The sequence below is a fragment of the Scyliorhinus canicula genome, chromosome 14 (assembly GCF_902713615.1).
Source record: "Scyliorhinus canicula chromosome 14, sScyCan1.1, whole genome shotgun sequence".
Classification (NCBI taxonomy): Eukaryota; Metazoa; Chordata; class Chondrichthyes; order Carcharhiniformes; family Scyliorhinidae; genus Scyliorhinus; species Scyliorhinus canicula.
Window position 1 is genome coordinate 29,261,937 of NC_052159.1, and position 23,446 is coordinate 29,285,382.

General features: G+C 47.4%; 1 protein-coding gene across 5 annotated transcripts in view; it reads left to right on the top strand.

Moving 5' to 3' along the window:
* Window positions 1-23,446, top strand: part of fam168a (family with sequence similarity 168 member A) — a 129,655-nt gene that overhangs the window by 51,478 nt on the left and 54,731 nt on the right. The gene's annotated exons all lie outside the window — the stretch shown is intronic.

Consider the following 23,446-nt stretch of genomic DNA (forward strand, 5'->3'; position numbering starts at 1 on the left):
AATGGCTCCGTTCATGAGGATCTACTTGTGTGCTTTAACAAGTGAATCACATTCTATCACTTCAAAGTACTAACCTTGACATCATACTATAACTGCTTCCTTGGCCATATGAATAAAAAATATTTTGCTAAAAGGTATACATTTTTGTTTACTCTTTTGTAGTGCCAGCCCATGTTTTAGATTTTGAATTTGGCTATTGGATTCCTCTTGTTATGAACAACTGCTGTATGGACCAAGTTGATCTTGAATTTTATTTAAGACTATAACCTAAGAAATAGGACCATTGAGCCTCCACTATTCAATATGTGGCTAATCTCACTGAATCTCACTTTTCTGCCTGATCTCCATATTCCTTAATTCCCTGAGATCAAAAATCTATCCATATTAGTTTTCATATATTCAACAATGCATCATCCATAACCTGAGGTAAACGATTCCAAACATTCCTAATCCTTTAAGTGAGAACATTTATCCTCTGTTCTAAAATGGTCATCCTCTTATTCTGAGACTGTGCTTCTATTCTCTAGATTCCTGAGTCAAGGAAAAGAACTGTCCACCCAGTCAGACCTTCAGAATAGTCTAATGTTTCAATGAGATCACCTCTCATTCTTTTAAACCTCGGGGATGAAAGGCTCAATTTATTCAACACCTCATCCCAGGAACCAACCTAGTGGACCTTTGCTGTACTGCCTCCATCGCAACTATATCCTTCCTGATGCCAAAGCCGCTCAAGGCATTCAGGCATGGCTTGACCATAGCCCTATACAATTGTAGCCAGCCAGATGTCCTTATTCTTGTACTGCAATCTTCGTGTAATAAGCTCAACATGCCATTTACCCCCCCCCCCCCCCCCCCCTAATTGTTTTCTGTATCTGCTTGCTGACATGTTCCTTATAGGAGTGAATGTAGATTCCTCTGAACATTCTGATCTAAATGTTTTAACACCTTTTGAAAAATACTCTTTTTGGTTCTTACTGTCAGTCTTTAACAGTTGTTTGTGGGATGGGGTACAGTATTTCCACCATCCCACTTGAATGGCAAGGGGTTGGGAATCTAAGCAGAGTGATAAGGCTAAGAGAAACAAGGACAGTAATAAAAGAAAGGACAGTAAAATGCCAAAACGGTAGACAAGATAATCAAGCGCAGGAAGCAAATAGGGCCACAGTAGAAAGAAAAGTTAGGATGATTAAACATGGCAAAAAGTCATGGTTGAAGGCTTTGTATCATAATGCACAAAACATTTGGAAGAAGGCAAGTCCTGAAGATGGTTGCAGACTGGCACTTGTGTTGCATAAATGTTACTTGCCACTTGTCAGCCCAAGGCTGGATATTGTCCAAGTCTTGCTGCATTTGGACATTGACTGCTTCAGTATCTGAGGAGTTGCGAATGGTACAGAACAGTGTGCAATCATCAGTGAACATCCCCACTTCTGACCTTGTGATGGAAGGGAGGTCATTGATGAAGCAGCTGAAGATGGTTGAGCCTAGGACACCACTCTGAGGAACTCCTGCAGTGATGTCCTGGAACATGCCCTTCAGCAACCACATTCATCTCCTTTATGCTAGATGTGACTCCAACCAGCATCCCTCCAAATCCCATTGCCTCCAATTTTGCTCGGGCTCCTTCATGCCACACTCTGTCTTGATGTCACACTCGCCTCACCTCTGGAGTTCAGCTCTTTGGCCATGTTTGAACCAAAGCTGTACTGAGGTGAGAAACTGAGTGGCTGTGGCAGAATTCAAACTGCGTGTCAGTGAGAAGGTTATTGATGTACAAGTGCCACTTTATCACTACAGGTGACCCCTTCCACCACTCTGGTGATCAAGTGTAGGCTGATGGGGTGTAAATAGCTGTATTGCATTTGTCTTTTTGTATGCAGGACATTACTGGACAATTTTCCACATTGGCGGGTAGATGCCAGTGTTGTAACTGTACTGGAACAGTTTGGCAAGGGGCACGGCAAGTTCCGGAGCACAAGTCTTCAGTACTATTTTTTTTTTTTTAAATTTAGATTAGCCAATTATTTTTTCCAATTAAGGGGCAATTTAGTGTGGCCAATCCACCTACTCTGCACATTTTTGGGTTGTGGGGGCGAAACCCACGCAGACACGGGGAGAATGTGCAAACTCCACACGGACAGTGACCCAGAGCCGGGATCGAACCTGGGACCTCAGCGCCGTGAGGCGGTTGTGCTAACCACTAGGCCACCGTGCTGCCCTAGTCTTCAGTACTATTACCGGAATATTATCAGTTCCCATAGCTGTTGCAATGTCCAGTGCCTTCAGCTGTTCCTTTATCTTGTGTGGAGTGAATCAGATTGGCAGAAGAATGGCATCTGTGATGTCGGGAACCTCCGGAAGTAGCAGAGGTGGTTCATCTACCCCAGTGTTCTTCAAGGTTGGGGGCGCAACCCACGGGTGGGTCGCAGGTGGGTGTCGGGAGGGTCGCGGAGCCGTTGTCCACTGCGCTCCCGATTGCGCAAATCCCCGCGCAGCAGCCAGCTTTTCATAACGGCAGCTGCAAGCGCCTGCGAACATGTTTTTAAAAAATAAATAAAAATTTGGCTGCATTGCGCACGCCGCATGATGATCGGACACGCATGCGCAGTGCGTCTGAATTTTTTAAAACGGTTGCAGTTTTTTTTGTTTTACAAGTTCTGTAGTGATTTTTATTCATTTATTTAATTCATTTAATTTTTATATTTTTCAGTTATTTTATTCACAAGTTCGGGGGGGTTTTATTCATTTTTTTCATTTATTTTACTCATTTATTTATGTTTTTACAAGTTTGGGGGAGGTTTTATTTGATAAAATTTTACAGGAAAGAAATTCAGAACTTTGGACAGATGGAGACTCCATACTTTCTGATACCAGAAGGCTTCACCTTCATCCAACAGGTTCCATTGGAGGAGCGTGTACGAGGGCCAAAGGGACCCAAAACCATTTCCTCCATTTTTGTCAGCAGCAAACAAAGTAAGAGAAAATGGTGGGTCGCGCAGGTCGGTCGGCGTGGGTCGCGCCGGTCGGCCGGTTGGTAAAAATGGGTCCCCAGAAAAAGTTTGAAGAACACTGATCTACCCTACACTTTTGGCTGAAGATTGTTGCATTGCTTCAGCTTTATCTTTTGCACTGATGTGCTGGGTGCTCCCATCATTGAGGATGTTTGTGGAACCTCCAGAGCATTGTTTAATTGACCATCACCATTCATGACTGGCTTAAATGTGATCCATTGGTTGTGAAATCGCTAAGCTCTATCACTTGCTGCTTCTGTTGTTTGGCATTCAAGTAGTCCTGTGTTATAACTTCACCCGGTTGACACTTCATTTTTTAGGTCTGCCTGGTGTCGCTCGCAGCAAATACTCTGCACTCTTCATTGAACCGGGGTTGATCCCCTGTCTTGGTGGCAGTAGGGGGTATGCCAGACCATGAGGTTATAGATTATGGTTGAGTACAATTCTGCTGCTAATAGACCACATTGCCTCATGGATGTCCAGTCTTGAGTTGCTAGGTCTTTTTGAAATCGGTCCCATTTAGCACCGTGGCTGTGCCCACAATATGATGGTGGGTATCCTCAATGTAAAGATGGGAATTTGTCTCTACAAGGACCGTGCAGAAGTCACTCCTACCAATGCTGTCATGAATGGATGCACCTACAACAGGCAGGTCGGTGAGTGATGTGATCAAGTATGCTTTTCCCTCTGTTTGTTCCTTCACCATCTGCCATAGACCCATTCTAGCAGCTATGTTCTTTAGGGCAGCACGGTAGCACAGTGGGTAGCACGGTTGCTTCACAGCACCGGAGTCCCAGGTTCAATTCCCTGCTTGGGTCACTATCTGTGTGGAGTCTGCACATTCTCCCCGTGTGCGTGGATTTTGTCCTGGTGCTCTGGTTTCCTCCTACGGTCCAAAGATGTACAGATTAGGTGGATTGGCCATGCTAAATTGCCCTTAGCATCCACAATTGCTCTTAGTGTTGGTGGGGTTATGAGGATAGAGTGGAGGTCTGGGCTTGGGTAGGGTGCTCTCTCCAAGAGCCCATGCAGACTCGATGGACCGAATGGCCTCCTTCTGCACTCTAAATTCTACAATCTATGATCAGCTGAGGTTGGTGAGGGAGAAGAACGTGGTAATCAGGAGGTTTCCGTGTTCATGTTTGAACTGATGCCATGAGACTTCATGGGGTCCAGGGTCAATGCTGACGATGCCCAGGGCAACTGTGACACTGCGCCTGTGAGGGTCCCTCTGTTCTTCGCTCTTCTACCCAATTTGGACTCTTGTTTTTGAATTAACATTACTTGTTTAAGTCTGGTCACCATTGTTGAGCCTTAATCCAATAAGGCAGCACAGATTTATAGTAGTTTCTTCTGTGCGGAGTCTGCACGTCCTCCCCGTGTGTGCGTGGGTTTCCTCCGGGTGCTCCGGTTTCCTCCCACAGTCCAAAGATGTGCGGGTTAGGTGGATTGGCCATGCTAAATTGCCCGTGGTGTCCTAAAAAGTAAGGTTAAGGGGGAGTTGTTGGGTTACGGGTATAGGGTGGATACGTGAGTTTGAGTAGGGTGATCATTGCTCGGCACAACATCGAGGGCCGAAGGGCCTGTTCTGTGCTGTACTGTTCTAAATTTCTAAATTTCTGCCTTGGGTGCTGTTGAAACTCCACATTGTTAATGTGGTAAGACTGACCTCTTTCTGGCTGATCAAATAACCAATTAAAATAAATCAAATAAACATGAAGGACAAGAAAAGGAGCAGCCCCTTAAAGGGATACTGCTTGAAACAAAAAGCAAATCACAAATGAAACTTAAAACATCAAATAAAAACTCGATGAAGAGGGTCGATGAGGCACCCCAATCTCGATGACCAGGTGCGGAAAGCCTTGACAGTGCTGGTGGGCACTGCTCCCTCTCCAGTGACACCCGACTGTGAATTTAGCCGCGGTAGAGGAGCAAACAGTCAGGTCGTCACTTCTACATTAATGTGAAAAGATAGATTGGCAATGAAAGTAAACTATTCAGTGTAGTTGATGCTACCTCTGATTTGCTGACAAGCAGCTGATAGAGGATGATGGAAGCACATTTATTTTGGAAACTTAAGTAGTTACCTGCAAGTGTGATTTGACACTCAAATGTTTAGATTGTAAGCTGATGAAATAGCATACTTTGGATCACATTTTCTTGAAAGGTAGGATCCATGATAGAGTTAATAGCTAACGAAAAGAACTTAATGGGCTAAATGATTGAATTTAAATATGTTAATTGGAGGTGGAAATAATGGATGTTGACTTCCACAGGATGGAATAACCTACTTAATTTCCAATGTAAAACTGCTAGTGTGATAAACTGCCAGCTTCACCAAAGTTATGTTTTAGAACTGGTGTAATGATATGTATATGTGTATATAACTAAAGGTTTAATTATTTTAGTTATTCTTTTATTTTTTTCCTTCTACATTTAGAGTACCCAATTCATTTTTTCCAATTGAGGTGCAATTTAGTGTGGCCAATCCGCCACGCCTGCATATATTTGGGTTGTGGGAGCAAAACCCACGCAAACACGGGGAGAATGTGCAAACTCCACACGGCCAGTGACCCAGAGCTGTGATCGAACCTGGGTCAGTGCCTTGAGGTAGCAGTGCTCTCCACTGCGCTGCCTGAAAAGGGTTAATTATAATGTCTAGCTGCAACACTACCACTAGAGGGCACCACTAGATCCACCTATAAGTATCAGCTCCTATAGGATCTTGGTCTCTTCCACCTAGAAGTGTTTAGTAAGCAGTTGTGTATAATAGTTAGCTCTCAGTATAGTTAGTATTTATAGTTGTGAATCAGTTAATACAATCATATTTAATTACTTGATTTCTAGAGATAGTTCTGTAGGGTGTTGAAGTCAGATATAATCAATCATTACTTTAATAAATTAGTTTGCTTAAGTTGAAGACTCGTGGTTTCTTCAGGATCACACCATCTGCATCAACAGCAACTAGTAACAAATAGATATTACTAGACCCAGTAATATAACATCCTGCTACCAGGATTGGCTGCAGTAAACTACCTAGAATAGAACAGTAAAGTTAGAAAAGAAGAAAGAAATGTTACAGCTATTCGGCAACAGAAGCATCACCTTCTGAAAAACTTCGATCATTCCCAGCCCGGTGGACAGAACACAAGCTCCTTGACACCTCAGAATCACCGGTAACTTAAATGTAAACTCGCGTTTGTTTAAACAACAATTTCAGCTATACTTACAAGCTTCTGACTTAAATAATGCCACAGATGCTCATAAAATAGCTCTGTTATTAACTATGGCTGGTCTACACGCGATAGAGATCTACAATTCATTTCAATAAACTGCGGGTCAAGACAAAACAAAGTTTGAAGTAAACCTTGCAAAATTTGATAGCCATTGTAAGATTCAAACCAATGAAACGTTTGAGCGTTTCCTATTTAAGAAGAGTTTGCAAGGAAAAGATGAATCCTTTAACAGCTTTGTAACAGATCTTGGGCTACTAGCATAATCGTGTAACTTTTAAGCACTTCATGATTCAATGATCGTGACCCAATAGTGTTTGACATTACTGATGAACATTTAAGGAAAAGATTACTACGGCAAAAAGAATTGACTTTAGCAATCGCGATAGAAATGTCTTTGGTTCATCAACAATCAAAAAATCAGTATCAAGAGTATTTTTTTCCGTGAAAAAGGCACAAAAATTCCCCACGAGGCAGTGTGTAAAGGCAGAGACAGATGCAGAAGATGCGTGTTTCGGATGGCAGCCATCTTGCGTGCACGCGCATTCCAGCCCTGCGCATGCGCACTTCGCTCAGAAATGTGATGCGGCCAAAATCCGACCTGTGCATGCGCGAAGAAGTGTCGTGCATCATGATGTCAGCGCAATGACTTGTTCAAGGTGTGGAACCTCCCACTTTCAGAAAAAATGCCCTGCCAGAGGAAAACAGTGCTCACAATGTGGCAGATTCAATCATGCTACATAGTGCAGATCGACACTCGCATTTAAAACTTCCAAACCAATTTCAAGGCAGACTAATGTCGCAGTGTTGAATCAAAAGAAGAAGAGTTAGAGCAAGATTTTTCAACAGATTCAGAAAGTTACTCCCTGGAAAATACATTCTTTGTTGGGATCATTGAAAAATATGAAAACTCCATTGAAGTAACTTTGCCTACCAAATCAATTAATTCCATTATTTTAGGTACTGAATGGAACACAGTGCTCAAAGTAAATGGACACGGGCGCATCAGCTAATTTGTTATCCAAGCTCAACGTCTCAAGGCTCAAGCTACCTCCAAAAATTCTTCCATCCGCCTGTAAATGTAGACCATAATGGCAGTAGAAATCTTGTCAATGCGATTGTGCTATTCAGTTGTTTCCAAAAAGGATATTGAAACAAAACTAAGATTTGAGATTGTCAAGTCAGATAAATAATCACTCTTGGGTGCCCAAGCCTGCAAGGAGTTATGCCTAATACAGCAACTTCGCCTCATCCTGATCTACAAAAGGATATCCAAAGAGTCCTTGATCAATATCCAGATGTATTCAAAGGCAAGGGTACTCTACCATTTAAGTACAAGATTTTACTTCAATCAGATGCTAAACCTGTAGTACATCCAACAAGGAGAATTCCTGCTCCCCACTAAGAGAAAGGTTGAAGTTGGAATTAGAAAGGCTACAACAACAAGGTATCATATCAAGAATCACTGAACCGACTGACCGGGACAGTTCGATGGTTTGTGTGAAGAAACCGTCAGGTGATCTGCCGATATGTATCGATCCCAAGGATTGCAATGAGAATATCATGAGGGAACCAGAACAACATTTCCCGAGACTGAGACAACTCTTTTCAACGCATAGATGATTATGGCCTTAAGCTGAATCAAACGAAATGTAGTTTTGGCTACACTTAAGTTCTTGGGAGACCAAATTTCAGAAAAGGGTGTGCGACCTGACACTGACAATATCGCAGCCATTCAAGGAATTAAAGTCCCGGAGGACAAAAAAGCAGTTCTTTGTTTTCTTGGTGTTGTCAAACTTTCTAGGCAAATTTATCCCTAATTTGTCCAACTGAACAACTGTTCTGAGAAACCTGATTAAAAAAGCGACCTCGTTTGAATGGACAAAGGTTTAATAAACAAGTGGTTTGACTTAAAATCACAATCACAACTGCACCGATTTTAGCATTCTTAGATACAAGTAAGGAGACACAAATTTCGATTGACGCAAGTCAGAACAGAATTGGAGCAGTTTTGTTGCAGAAGGATGACAGCTCATCTTGGGTTCCTGTCAAATGTGCATCGAGAGCGATGACACCAACAGAATATCGCTACGCTCAAATCGAAAAAGAATGTCTGGGTCTACTAACCGGAATATTAAAGTTACTTGACTACATGTATTGACTTTCACTGTGGAGACCGACCACAGACCATTGGTGCATATTATTAAAAAGGATCACAACGACATGACTCCACAACTCCAAAGAATTCTAATGAAACTCCGAAGATATGATTTCAACCTCATCTACACACCTGGAAAAGATCTGATCATAGCAGATGCGTTATCACACTCCATCACTCGGCAAAGTGAGCCACTGGAATTCATTCAACAGGTTGAATCTCGGGTACAGATGTGTGCAGACAATATTCCAGCATCGGATGAAAAAGTCAACTTAATAAGCGAGGAGACTAAAAAGGATGCATTGCTGAAACGTGTCATTTACCACATCATGACCGACAATGGACCATGTTTCGATAGCAATGACTGGGCAGAGTTTGCAAGACTCTACAATTTCAAACATATAACTCTAGTCCACATTACCCACAGTCAAACGGGAAAATGGAAAAAGGAGTACATTGTTTTTTTTTGTGAAATAATTTTTATTGAAAAATTTTGAATTTATACAACAACGAACCATAATACAATACCAAAAATAACAATAATATTAGCAATCATAAACATTCGCCCCACCTCCATGAACAACACAGCATTTTAACAACAACGCAAATTAACACAATATTAAGTTACATAATAGAAACTACAATACGTTACCCCCCCCCCCCCCCAAAACCCCACCCCGGGTTGCTGCTGCTATTGACCAAGATACCTATCTTTGAGCCAGGAAGTCCAGAAAAGGCTGCCATCGTTTATAGAACCCTAGTATTGATCCTCTCAGGGCAAATTTGACCCTTTCCAATTTTATAAATCCTGCCATGTCACTGATCCAGGTCTCCACACTTGGGGGGGGCCTCGCATCCTTCCACTGTAGCAAGATCCTTCGTCGGGCTACGAGGGACGCAAAGGCCAGGACACCGGCCTCTTTCGCCTCCTGCACGCCCGGCTAAACCGCCACTCCAAAAATCGCGAGTCCCCACCCTGGTTTGACCCTGGATCCAACCACCCTCGACACCGTCCCCGCCACCCCCTTCCAGAATTCTTCCAGTGCTGGGCATGCCCAGAACATATGGGCGTGGTTCGCTGGACTCCCCGAACATCTGGTGCACCTGTCCTCACCCCCAAAGAACCTACTCATCCTAGTCCCGGACATGTGGGCCCGGTGCAGCACCTTAAATTGGATGAGACTAAGCCTCGCACATGAGGAGGAAGAGTTGACTCTCTCCAAGGCATCCGCCCAAGTTCCGTCCTCTATCTGCTCCCCGAGTTGTTCCTCCCATTTAGCCTTCAGCTCCTCCACTGACGACTCCTCCACCTCCTGTATTACCTTATAGATGTCAGACACCTTCCCCTCTCCGACCCACACCCCCGAAAGCACTCTGTCCATCGTCCCCCGCGAGGGCAGCAAAGGGAATCCCTCTACCTGTCGCCTAGCAAACGCTTTTACCTGCAAGTATCTGAACATGTTCCCTTGGGGAAGCCCAAATTTATCTTCCAGTTCCCCAGGCCCGCAAACCTCCTGCCAATAAACAGGTCCCTCAATTTACTGATGCCCACCCTCTGCCACCCCCTAAATCCCCCATCCCTGTTCCCTGGGATGAACCGATGGTTGCCACCCAGTGGAGCCTCCATCGAGCTCCCTGTTTCCCCCCTGTGCCGCCTCCACTGTCCCCAGATTCTTAGGGTCGCCGCCACCACCGGGCTCGTGGTAAACCTCTTGGGGGAGAGCGGCAACGGCGCCGTTACCATGGCACCCAGGCTCGTACCTCTACATGACGCCATCTCCATTCTTTTCCTCCACCCCCCCCCCCCCCCCCCCCCCCCAAATCACCCATTTACGCACTATTGACATATTGGCTGCCCAATAGTACCCCAGAAGGTTGGGCAGCGCCAGCCCGCCTCTATCCCTCCCTCGCTCCAGGAACACCCTCTTCACTCTCGGAGTCCCATGTGCCCACACAAAGCTCAAAATACTGCTAGTCACTCTCCTAAAGAAGGCCCTGGGGATAAAGATGGGCAGGCACTGAAAGAGGAACAAGAACCTCGGAAGCACCGTCATTTTGACGGACTGTACCCTCCCCGCCAACGATAATGGCAGCATGTCCCACCTCTTGAACTACTCCTCCATCTGATCTACAAGTCTTGTGAAATTATGTTTGTGAAGAGTCCCCCAGTCCCTGGCCACCTGCACCCCCAGGTACCTAAAGCTCTCCCCTGCCCGCCTAAGCGGGAGCCTACCAATTACTTCCTCCTGGTCTCCAGGGTGCACCACAAACACCTCACTCTTGCCTAAATTTAGTTTATAACCTGAAACGGTCCCAAACTCAGCTAGCAGCTCCATCACCCCCGGCATCCCTCCCACCGGGTCCGCCACATACAGTAACAGGTCATCGGCATACACCGACACCCTATGTTCCTCCCCACCTCGCACCAAACCTCTCCACCTCTCTGAATCCCTCAACGCCATTGCCAGCGGCTCGATTGCCAGTGCAAACAACAAGGGGGACAGGGGGCAACCCTGCCTGGTCCCTCGGTAAAGCCGGAAGTACTCCGACCTCCTCCCATTCGTGGCCACGCACGCCATCGGGGCCTCATATAGCAGCCTTACCCATCTAATGAACCCTTCACCAAATCCAAACCTCCCCAACACCTCCCATAAGTACCTCCACTCTATCGAACGCCTTCTTCGCATCCAGCACCACCACTATCTCTGCCTCCCTCTCAATCGCCGGCAACATAAGGACATTCAACAATCTCCGCACATTCGTGTTCAGCTGCCTTCCCTTCACAAAACCTGTCTGGTTCTCGTGCACAACCCCTGGCACACAGTTCTCTATCCTGGTGGCCAGGATTTTTGCCAGCACCTTGGCATCTACGTTGAGGAGAGATATGGGCCTGTGTGAACCACACTGCTGGGGGTCCTTGTCCCTCTTTAAAATTAACGAGATCAGCGCCCGCGATATCGTCGGGGGCAAAGTTCCCCCTTCCCATGCTTCGTTGAGTGTCCGCACCAGCAAGGGGCCCACTAGGGCCACAAACTTTTTATAAAATTCCACCGGGAACCCATCCGGCCCCGGTGCCTTCCCTGACTGCATCTGTCCGATCCCCTTAACTAGCTCCTCCAGCTCAATTGGCGCAACCAACCCCTCCACCTGGCCTCCTGCACCTTCGGGAAAGAAAGCCCGTCGAGGAACCTCTCTATTCCCCTCCTCTCCCTCGTTGGCTCCGACCGGTACAGTTCCCCGTAAAAGTCCTTGAAGACCTCATTCACCCCTTCCGCACCACATTCCCACTCTTGTGTCTCACTCCAGCAATTTCCTTAGCCGCATCCCGCTTGCGGAGCTGATGAGCCAGCATCCTACTCGCCTTTTCACCATGTTCGTACACTGCCCCTTGTGCCTTCCTCCACTATGCCTCCGCCTTTCTAGTGGTCAGCAAATCAAATTTAGCCTGCAGGCTGCGCCTCTCCCCCAACAGTCCCTCCTCTGGTGCCTCTGCATACCTCCTGTCTACCTCCAGCATCTTTCCCACCAGTCTATCCCTCTCGCTCCTCTCCCTGTGTGCCCGGATGGATATCAGCTCCCCACGAATCACTGCCTTCGGGGCTTCCCAGACCACCCCCACCTGAACCTCCCCTGTATCATTCACCTTGAGGTACCCCTCAATACTTGCCCGGACCCTCCTACACACCACCTCCGCCAACAACCCCACATCCAACCGCCACAACGGGCGCTGGTCCCGCACCTCTCCCAGCTCCAACTCCATCCACTGCGGAGCGTGGTCGGAGATTGCAATGGCCGAATACTCGGCCTCCTCCACTCTCGGAATCAGTCCCCTACTCACCACGAAGAAATCTATCCGAGAGTAGACCCTATGTACGTGGGAGAAGAAAGAGTACTCGCGTGCCCTCGGCCTCACAAACCTCCACGGATCCACCCCACCCATCTGGTCCATAAACCCTCTCAGTACCTTGGCCGCCGCCGGCCTCCTACCCGTCCTAGAGCTGGACCGATCCAGTGAAGGATCCAACACCGTATTGAAGTCCCCCCCCCCCCAATGATCAGACCTCCCGCCTCCAGATCCGGGACCGGTCCCAACATACGCCTCATAAAGCCCGCATCGTCCCAATTTGGGGCATACACACTGGCAAGTACCACCTTCTCTCCTTGTAGCCTGCCCCTAACCATAACATACCTACCCCCCTTATCCGCCACCACCTCCGATGCCTCAAACAACACATTTTTCCCCAACAGAATCGCCACTCCCCGGTTCTTCACATCCAACCCAGAGTGGAAAACCTGCCCCACCCATCCCTTCCTCGGACAGACCTGGTCCGCCACCTTCAGGTGGGTCTCCTAAAGCATTGCCACATCTGCCTTTAGCCCCTTCAGATGAGCAAGTACCCTCGACCGCTTCACCGGCCCATTCAATCCTCTCGCATTCCAGGTGACCAACCGAATCAGAGGGCGTCCCGCCCCCCTCCCCCATCGACTAGCCATAGCCCGTCGACTGCGTGCCCCAGGCCAGCACCCCCTGCCTGACCCAGTCCCCACAGCGACAACACCTCACCTCTGTCCCACCAGCTCCTTCCTGACCCTACCAGCAGCAACCCGGTATTCCCCTTTTCCCACCCACCCCCCACCCCCCAAGGCTAGGAACCCTCCTAGCCGCGAACCGTCCTCCATTGTACTTCCGTGGGTCAGCTAACTTCTGCAGACCCCGGAAACTCCCGCCAATAACCCGACCCCTCCCAAAGTGGGATCATCCCTGAATCTATCCCCCCTCCAGGCACCGCTCCAGCGCGGGGAAGAACCAGTTAAGGCCCCGCCTCCCCCCGTCATCGTCTCCACCCCCCAGCCCTGCAGCGCGGGAAACCAGAGGAAAGCCCGTGCTTTCGCACTGCCCCACCACACCCTTCTGGCGCAGCTCCCAAATACCAGCCCCATTCCATACCCCCAACCTGACATAGAATACAACAAACCCCCCCAACCCTCCCCGCAAGATACAAAACTCAAACAATGCCCCACAGCAAAAAAAAATAACAGAACAACACCCCCATAAATAACCATATCAAAATTGCAAAAGTACAAATGAAAGAGAACACAGCAACAGCAGAAACCAGCAATAAAGCATTACAACCGACCCCGCAACCCCCAACCCCTAGTTCAAGTCCAGTTTCTCCGTCCGCACGAAGGCCCACGCCTCCTCCGGGGAATCAAAATAATACTGTAATGCCGGTCCGAATAAGTTGCCCACAGGCGCGCGGGCTGCAACATTCCGAACTTTATCTTTTTCCTGTAAAGCACCTCTTTCGTCCGATTAAATCCGGCGCCACTTAGCCACCTCCGCACTCCAATCCTGGTAGATCCGTACTACCCCATTCTCCCAATTGCTGCTCTTCACCTTCTTGGCCCAGCGCAGCACACACTCCCGATCACTGAACCGGTGGAACCTCACCAGCACCGCACGCGGGAGTTCATTCTCCTTAGGCCTCCTGGCCAGTACTCTGTGTGCTCCCTCCAGCTCCAAGGGCAGATGGAAAGACCCGGCCCCCACTAGCGAGTTCAGCATTGTAGCCACGTAGGTTGTCAGGTCCGACCCCTCCAGCCCCTCCGCAAGGCCCAAGATCCGCAGATTTTTCCGTCTCATGCGGTGATCAAGCTCCTCGAAGCGTTCCTGCCACTTCTTGTGGAGTGCCTCGTGTCCCTCCACCTTACTCACGAGGATCCCGGCCTCCTCTCGTTCAGTGGCCTGCGTCTGCAACTCCTTGATGGCAGCACCCTGGGTTGTCTGAATCTCCGACAGCCTTCTGTTCGTTTCCTGCAGAGAGCTCAGTACCTCAGCCTTGAAGTCTGCAAAACAGCGCAGGAGAGCAGCTTGTTGCTCCAGGGCCCACTGCTTCCACTCCTCTGGAGCTCCGCCGGCCGCCATCTTGGATTCCTTCCCCTGTTTTTTCTGGGGAGCTGCTGCCGTTTTTTCCCCCTTTTGGCTCCGAGTTCGAGTCATGGACTGTGGGGAAAGTCGATCAGCACACCTTCTCCCTCCAGGAGACGTCGAAAAATTTCCGTTTTGCTCTCTAAAAAGAGCCGAAAAGTCCGTTTAAAACGGAAGCTCCCAAATGTGTGGCTTCCTACGTCATCGCTGCCACCGGAAGTCAGGAGTACATATTGTTAAACAACTGATTAATAAAGCTCTGGATTCTGCGTCAGACATCCATCTTGTGCTGCTATCCTACCGAGCAACTCCATTATCAACAGGTCTGTCACCAGCACAAATGCTAATGAATAGAGATCTGAGAACAATGTTACCTGCGTTGCAGTTTCCAAATCATAATCATCTTCCAGTGTTACAAAAAATGCAACAGCTACGGGATTGTCAAAGATTATATTATTACATGCATGCCATCACCCTGGACTCATTATCTCAAGATGACACCGTTTGGATCAAAATACCTGATGGAGGTTGGCCAACTCCTGCAAAGATCATTAGACAAGCAGCACTCAGATCATACATAATCAAGACAACTAAAGGTAACATCCTACGTAGAAATCGTAGACAACTCGAGAAGACTCGACCACAGAATTTTTACGGATCTACATATCAACGAAACTATCTTTCAAGATACGCTAATGAACAATCAAAGCAACACTGACATGCAAAGAACTGTCAAGAAATCAGAATCACCACCTCGTTCACTAAGAAAATCTATGAGAAGAAGAAAGCAACCTAATAGACTTGTAAATGCTTCACAGGCAATTTGTGTATTTGTTATTCATTTTGTTCGATACAAAGTTATACATGTTTTGGTTTACCTATTCTACATTTTCGCTTTGTTAAATCAAGAAAATGTTTTTTTTAAAAGGGGGGATGTAATGGTATGCATGTGTGTATATGACTAAAGAGTTAATTATAACATCTAGCTGTAACACTACCACTAGAGGGCACCACTAGATCCACCTATAAATATCAGCTCCTAGAGGATGTTGGTCTCTTTCAACCCAGGAGTGTTTAGTAAGCAGTTGTGTATAATAGATAGCTCTCAGTATAGTTAGTATTTATAGTTTTGAATCAGTTAATACAATCATATTTAATTACTTGATTTCTAGAGATAGTTCTGTAGAGTGTCAAAGTCAGATATAATCAATCGTTACTTTAATAAATTAGTTCGCTTAAGTTGAAGACTCGTGGTTTCTTCAGGATCACACCATCAGACCATCTGCATCAACAGCAACTAGTAAGTAGTAACGATACATATTACTAGATCCAGTGATATAACACTTGGCAATTTGAAAAAATCATGAATGAAAAATCTCTGTGCCAATTGCAGCAGAAACTTGTGGATAATGCACAGTAAATCAACTGCAATGTGATGACCCAATAACTTCCACAATCCACACAATTCAGACGACTTGCCTCTGGTTCAGAACATGGTGTGATGGTGGAGGGATTATTGAGTTTAATTGGAGTAGTTTTTGGCAGTAGCATGCACCTTGTGTTGCACATATGATACTCATGCCATAACAAGATTATGCTATTTGTAACTTTATGATCCTTGGCCAGACCCCAAATTAAGAGATCCGGTTTGGGACCAATTATGTTTTGTTTGAAGGAGACAAAGTTTGAGATTTAAGACACCACCTAATAGAATAAAGTCACTATTCCACAGATTTTGAATAAACAAAAATAAAAGTTCATGACCGTTATTTTTTTTTTACAGTATCTATCTTTAGTTCTAACATTATGGTAATTATGTAGTACACTTAAATTAATAGGCGAACTGCAGTCGCACACACCACAGTGTACAATTAATGACAAGTGACCAAAACAGATTTTGTGGATTTCTCGACAACCTGGCCAGCCATTTGTTACATTGTGAACCAATAAACCTCACAAACTTCGTCTTTCTGATGAGGATTTGAAGTCTCCCATGTTCAAAGATCCCAACCGGGAATTCTCTCCAAATGTTGATCCACTCAAACAGTATCAACGACGGCCCACCTCATAGACGGCCAGCCTCTCTTTCCGAGATTTCTTTCCCCAGGCTTTCTGCGTACACTTGAGTTTCATCTTACAAGCACAGTTTCTGCTCTTTGACTGTGCCAAACAGACCACTATCATAGAATTTACAGTGCAGAAGGAGGCCATTTGCCCCATCAAGTCTGCACCGGCTCTTTGAAAGAGCACCCTACCCAAGCCGACATCTCCACTCTATCCCCATAACCTAGTAACCCCACCCAAAACAAAGGGAAATTTTGAACACTAAGGGCAATTTAGCGAGGCCAATCCACCTAACCTGCACATCTTTGGACTGTGGGAGGAAACCGGAGCACCCGGAGGAAACCCACGCACGCATGGGGAGAATGTGCAGACTCTGCACAGACAGTGAACCAATCCGGGAATCGAACCTAGGACCCTGGAGCTGTGAAGCAATTGTGCTAATCACCGTGCTGCCCACTACTACTTCAAAAAGTTACGTCTGACCTAACGGCCGACAGCAAGTAGTCACCGAGGTTTGGCTGTCTTCTCTCTTCAGGGCTTCTCCCAAGCCCGTTTTAAAAGTCTGCTCCTCACAACCTTTTTTTAAAATTGGGGATTGTTTCTCCTTTTCTTAACTGGGACCTTTCCCGCCCCCTTTTCTCTGCCCCTGCCTCTGGGACACTTCATGGGACCTCCCCCTGTCAGTCGGGCTTGTCCCTCTCCCTGTGATTATTTCTCCCTATTTGATTATGGTGCTCAGGACCCAGTCACCTGGCCTGGGTTTTCAAGCATGTTTCTTTCCTATGTGCAGGGCCTGTCCTGGCCTGAAGATATGAAATATCCAAACCGCACATGTGAAGCCAATTCCCAAAATTCGTCAGGACTTGAGTTCCCAACCTCCAAGCTATGTTTGGGCTTCTTAGCACTGTTGTAATGGTCCTTCCTGTTTGTTCCTGTTAATTCCCTTGTTTCCCTATTTATTTTAGCCATTACATTTTTGTTCCATGGATGATTTAAGGACATGTATTTCAGGCAGTCTGTATCATTCATTTAAGCAGAGGGAAGCAGTGTGTGTGCCTTTCAGATGAGTTCAGCAGCTAGAGAGACCACTCTGTTAGTCTGTGCTGGTTCAAACTGGAGCTGGCACCGAATGACTGGGGCTCAGTTTGTTGACTTGGCTGATGGCCAATGAATTGGCTGGAAAGGTGTGCTCTGCCCGGTAACATGTTGTGATTTGAACTGATCCCACTGGAATGTTTTCAGAGTCACGAAGGTTTGAGTTCCATTTCAGTTTTAATTCCGGCAGCCTGGCTAAAGAGATCTAACTAACTCTTTCCAAAAAGATCTAACTCATCCTCTTTAGAGGGCCACGGTGAGGGCTGACTCTCTCTCTCTCTAAGTCAGGGTGTTGTTCTCGAGACTGCAGAGGCCTGAAGTCAAAATTAAGCTGGAAGCAAGGTTTGATGTGATATAAAGTGTCTCTCCAGAAAGCCTGCTGCCTGTGAGTACTGCATTATTTTTCCAAACTACAAGGGCCACCAATGAGTGACTCTACAAGGAAGACCATTACCGGCTGCAAACCAGACACTTTAATCAACGAGCTTGCTAAAAGAACCACCATTTGAAGCAAAGACCTTCATCCTTACTATTTTTACCCATTTCCACCCTCTGTCTGGGTAGAGGGTGGGACAGTAAAGTAGGTATTTGCTTGTCATTAACCGATTGTATGTACTGCATATTGCATGATAGTTCTTGGTGTAAATCAACAATAATTGTGTTTCAACTACCTGGTGACTAATTATTGCACAGCCAAGGGCCAAAGATATGGGGATTTTGTATATAAGTATTATTGGTTAATTCACTTGTGTTGTGACTTCGGGGCATATGGGGCTGGAATTGACCGTGCACTTGTCCAGGGTGGTGGAGAGTATATTGTGACTTACCGTCTTGTTAGAAATTAACATGGATTGTTTTGAATACCCTTCAATCTGTTTTTGTAAACAATTAAAAATATAATTGAAGTGTTCCTCTAAATATGTTCTAATATTTCAAGTCCAGTAAAAGCAAATCGCTTAATAAACAAAAATGCTTAAAGCAAAGGTGCATTTTTTCCTTCTCTTCCAATCTCCCTATAGGACAGTGAGTTGAAGTCTACTTAATTGAGTTCCTATCCTACAAGTTGAAATGGCTGAATGTGGTCATAGCTAATTGTTTAAGGAACCTTGAGGGGATGTTTTCGACCCCATCCTTCAAATTGACATTTTGATGAAATGTGTGTTAAGCGAAGAAAAAGGACTTGTGCATTGTGAGGAGACCAAGATCTCACCCTGTATTTCCTTGGAGGCAACTCTCATGTGGCTGCACAGACACAATTCGGAGAGCCATCTGCAATTCATAACTCAGTTTGGCCAACTGTGGTGTGCTTGTCTGCTCGGACAAAGGACCCTGCAACCTTCCTTTCAAGCCTTAATGGTTCAGACATTTAACCATCTTGCAGGCTCAGGTAACGGGTACACATCCCTTGTCAAAGATAACCTGGAATGGTGGGAATCGTGACATGGACCTCCTAGCTTATGGAACCAGTTATATTGTCTTGCTGTACTGTAAACTCGGCCTGCTGTTTTATCATATAATTAACAGCATCGCAGAAAAGGAACTCTGCCCAGGTTGAATATCTAGCCCCATGCACACTTTCTGTTGGAACTTTTGTACCATCACCTATAAGACTGATAACTTCAAGTGTGCCTCTCTCATCGTGTGAAGTTAACTCCACCAGAAAGTTGAATTAATCACATGGTTTGCAGCCCATCAACCTCCATGGAAGAATACCGCATTGGTCTTTGATTCTGGGCTCTGGAACCCTAATGAAACAATTATTTTTCTTTGTGGTTTTTGAACTGTAAATATTTATTTTACCGTGCTTTAAGGAGAGCTCGAGTGTCTTTGAAGCATTTTTTGTCCCCTCCAAATCGTTGACCTCTCGTTGAGAGTTGAGAAAAAAATATGACCTTTTTAAGACGTGTTTTTAGGTATATTGTTTTGACATTCAAGGGCAGGCTGTGTTTCTTGCATGCAAAATTGAAGAGATCGAGAATGGTTTGCAAATCTGGTGCAGAATGGTCAATGACACTGCAGCCACCTGCAAATTGTAGTTCATGGATGTCTACGGTGGTCAGTTTAGTTTTGGTACTTCCGGTACAGCTCTGTAGGGGGAAGACGTGCAGCAGACCATCGAAGGCCTGGAAAGTGAAGTGAAAGCGCAGGAAAAAACAATTCTGGAGTTTCAGGGATTTTTCTTTTGTTTTGTTTGTTTGTTTAGTCCGGGGGGTATTTTTATGTTTTTTTATATTTAAAAAAAAGAAAACCCACGCAGCCCCCCCCCCCCCCCCCCCCCCCCCCCCCCCCCCCCCAAAAGGTAGGTACAGGGGGGGAGAGCCACAAGGGACCATGGGAGAAATAAGTGTGCGAGAGGATCCGGAGAACATAAAAAAAAGGTGCGGGAGGAACCGGAGCCGGAGAGGAGCAGGTGAATTGAGAGCAGGGTAAGGAACAGCAGAAGGGAAAGAAAGAGACAGACAGATGGCTGGAGGAAAGAAAAACACCAAGGTGACGGGACAGTGATACGCAAGCAGCAGCAACGGGGGTAAGGCACATGAATGCCGGGCGCGCAGGCAGGCAACCACACAAGATGAGACGGATGTACAGGTGAGCCTGAAAGGGAAAACGATGGAGGACCAAGCAGCGGAGCGTGAGCAGAACGCAGCAAAGGAGTGCCAAGCAATGATGAAGGAAACGACGCACCAAATGCAGCAGACCATCGAAGGCCTGGAAAGGGAAGTGAAGGCGCAGAAAAAAACAATTCTGGAGTTGGAGAGGGCCGCCTTGGACCAGAGTGACAGGGTGATAACCCTAGAAGCAGAGGTCAAAAGGTTAGTAACGGCACAGGGGAGCCGAAGAGGGAAAGTGGAGAATCAGGAAAATAGGTCCAGATGGCAGAATATTAAAATAGTGGGTCTGCCAGAGGGGATAGAGGGCAGAGACCCAGCAGGCTACATCACCCAAATTATGGGAAGCTAGTGGGAAAGGAGGTATTCCCAAACCCACCGCGAGGTTCAGGTTTAGCACAGGGCTAAAGAGTTGGCTTTTAAAGCAGACCAAGGCAGGCCAGCAGCACGGTTCAATTCCCGTAACAGCCTCCCTGAACAGGTGCCGGAATGTGGCGACTAGGGGCTTTTCGCAGTAACGTCATTTGAAGCCTACTTGTGTCAGTAAGCGATTTTAATTTCATTTCAAATAGACAGGGCGCACAGGTCGCTCCGACGTAAGCCCAAAGCTGGGGACCGGCCCAGAGCAATTATTGCGAAGCTGCACCAGTTCCAAGACTGGGAGAGAATCCTAAAGTGGGCCTGGCAAACGAAACAGCACGTGTGAAGGGCAGACCATAAGGGTGTATCAAGACATTGGGGTGGACCTAGCCCAAAAAAAAGAGCTGAATTCAGCAAGGCGAAATCAGCACTGCATAAAAGCAAGGTAAAATTTGGGATGTTATTCCCAGCCAAACGCTGGGTAACATTTGAGGGGAAAGAGCTGTATTTCAACACCCCAGTGGCGGCTGATGAGTTGGTTAGAGCGAACAAGCTGGGGGACGAGCTCACGCAACCGCAATGAAAGACATGGGGGCGGAAAAGGAAGGGAAAACTAGAACAAAGAGCGGAGAACAGACCGCAAACAAGGACATTGGACTGATGAACTGTGCACAAGTGTGTTATGCCTTGCACGGGACTGTGCTGTCTTGTTTCAGAACTTGTCTCCTCTCTCAATGCAATGGTGGGTGGGGTGGAGCAAGGGAAATGAGGGTGAGGAAAGCAAACAGGAGGGCGAGACAAGGGCCAGTAGGGGAAAGGTTAAACAGGGCTAGAATTGGGCGAATACTGGGAGGAGGGCCAGCGCGGGAGGGCAGGATGGAAGGAGGGCCACTGCGCCCCTCTCAGGGGAGGGGGGAGCATCTGACACAAGGAGAAGGGGGGGGGGGAGAAGCAGGAGGGGGACAACGGGACAGGGGCTGGGAGGGAGGGGGGAGAGAGGAGTCTGGGGGAGAGCGCAGGACAAAAGAGAAGGGTGAGATAGTGAAGCAGTACAGACGTAGGCCTCGGCGGGCATGGAACAGGGCAAGGAACCAAGAGGGTGCCGCAAACAGCCACTCGAGGGGGCGTCAGGGCGGAGGGAGACCCCGGAGCGCAGGGATGCACCCGTGTGGCGTGTACACAGCTGGTGACCTTATTGAGTGCCCCCTGGGTAAAAGGAAACCCCTGAGCACTGGGGCCCGATCCCATGGTGAGAGCGGTAACCATGGCCATTTTGGACGGCACCCGAGCAAAGGGGCGCGTCCACCAGGTAAGTATGGGTGATCCCACAGGACCGGGGGGTCAGAAACCCCCCAAAGATTGTTACCTGGAACATAAGGGGACTCAACGGCTCAGTGAAAAGATCCAGAGTGTTCGCCCACCTACGAAGCCTAAAAGCAGACATAATCTACCTACAAGAGACGCAGCTGAGGGAGAAGGACTGACTGCTGGTAAGGAAGGGCTAGGTGTGATAGACGTACCACTCATGCTACGGGACGAGGGCTAGGGGTAGCAATATTAATTAGCAAAAGGACGAACTTTATGGGAACCAAGACAGTTACGGACCCGGGGGAAGGTACGTCATTGTCAGTGGTGTCCTGGAAGGGACACCTGTCCTACTGGTAAATGCGTACGCTCCCAACTGGGACGACTCTGAATTCATAAAGAAAACCATGGCGGAAATCCCCGACCTTGACACACACCGACTAATTATGGGGGGGGGGGGGGGCGCACGTGACTTTAACTGCGTGCTGGACCCACTAACCGCCCGATCAAACCCCAGAATGGGGAAAACGTCTGGTATGGCTAGGGAGCTAGGGGCCTTCATGGACAGATGGGGGCGGTGGACCCATGGAGTTTCCTGCACCTGGGAGAAAAGGAGTACTCGTTCTTTTAGCAGGTGCACAAGGTACACACTCATTTCGACTTTTTTGCAGTGGGGAAATCAGTGCTTCCAGGGATCACGGGAACAGACTACTCCGCGATTGTTATCTCCGAGCATGCTCCACATTATATGGATGTCAGGTTGGAGACAGGCCGGGCCCAGCGCCCCACATGGAGGCTGGACCTCTTGGCTGACAAGGCCAGGACCTCCTGGCCGACGAGGCTTCCTGCCAAAACGTATCGCAGGCCATAGGCGATTATGTTAGTAACAACCAAAACGGGGAGGTCTCGCCCTCCCAAGTTTTGGGAGGCACTGAAGGCCGTGATCAGAGGGAGATCATAGCCTACAAGGCACGTAGAGATAGGGAAGAGAGGGTGGCCAGGCAACAGCCACTGGACTCCATTCTAGAAGTCTATAGAAAGTACTCCGAAGCAACGTCCATAGAGCTGCTGGCGGAGGGGAAAAAGCTGCAAATGGACTTTAACTTGCTATCCAATAGGAAAGCAGTGTACCAACTCCGCCAGACACGGTGGATCGTCTATGAACATGGAGACCAGGCTGGCCGCCGATTGGCTCACCGGCTGAGAAAGCAGGCAGCCACGAAATAGCACAGGTTAAGGATAGCAAAGGCAGACTAGTAACAGAGCCAAAGGAGGTCAATTGGGCATTTGAGATCTTCTGCCGGAGATTGTAGACCTCTGAGCCCCCAGATGGGGATGCAGGAATGAAGCAGTACCTAGACAGACTGGAACTACCAGTTGTGGGGGAACACAGGTGGGGGGGAGCTGGAAGCACCAATAGACCTGGAGAAGTCTTGGAGAGCATCAGCTCCATGCAGGCGGGGAAGGCACCGGGACCCGACGGGTTCTCGGCAGACTACTACATAAAATTCGCACCAGTCCTAGTCCCACACCTAAGGGACATGTTCGCGGACTCACTGGCAGGGGGCACCCTGCCCCCAACGCTAGCGCAGGCCACAATCTCACTAATACCCAAAAAAGATTAAAGACCTGACAGAATGTGGATTATACAGACCCATTTCACTGCTGAACATGGATGTGAA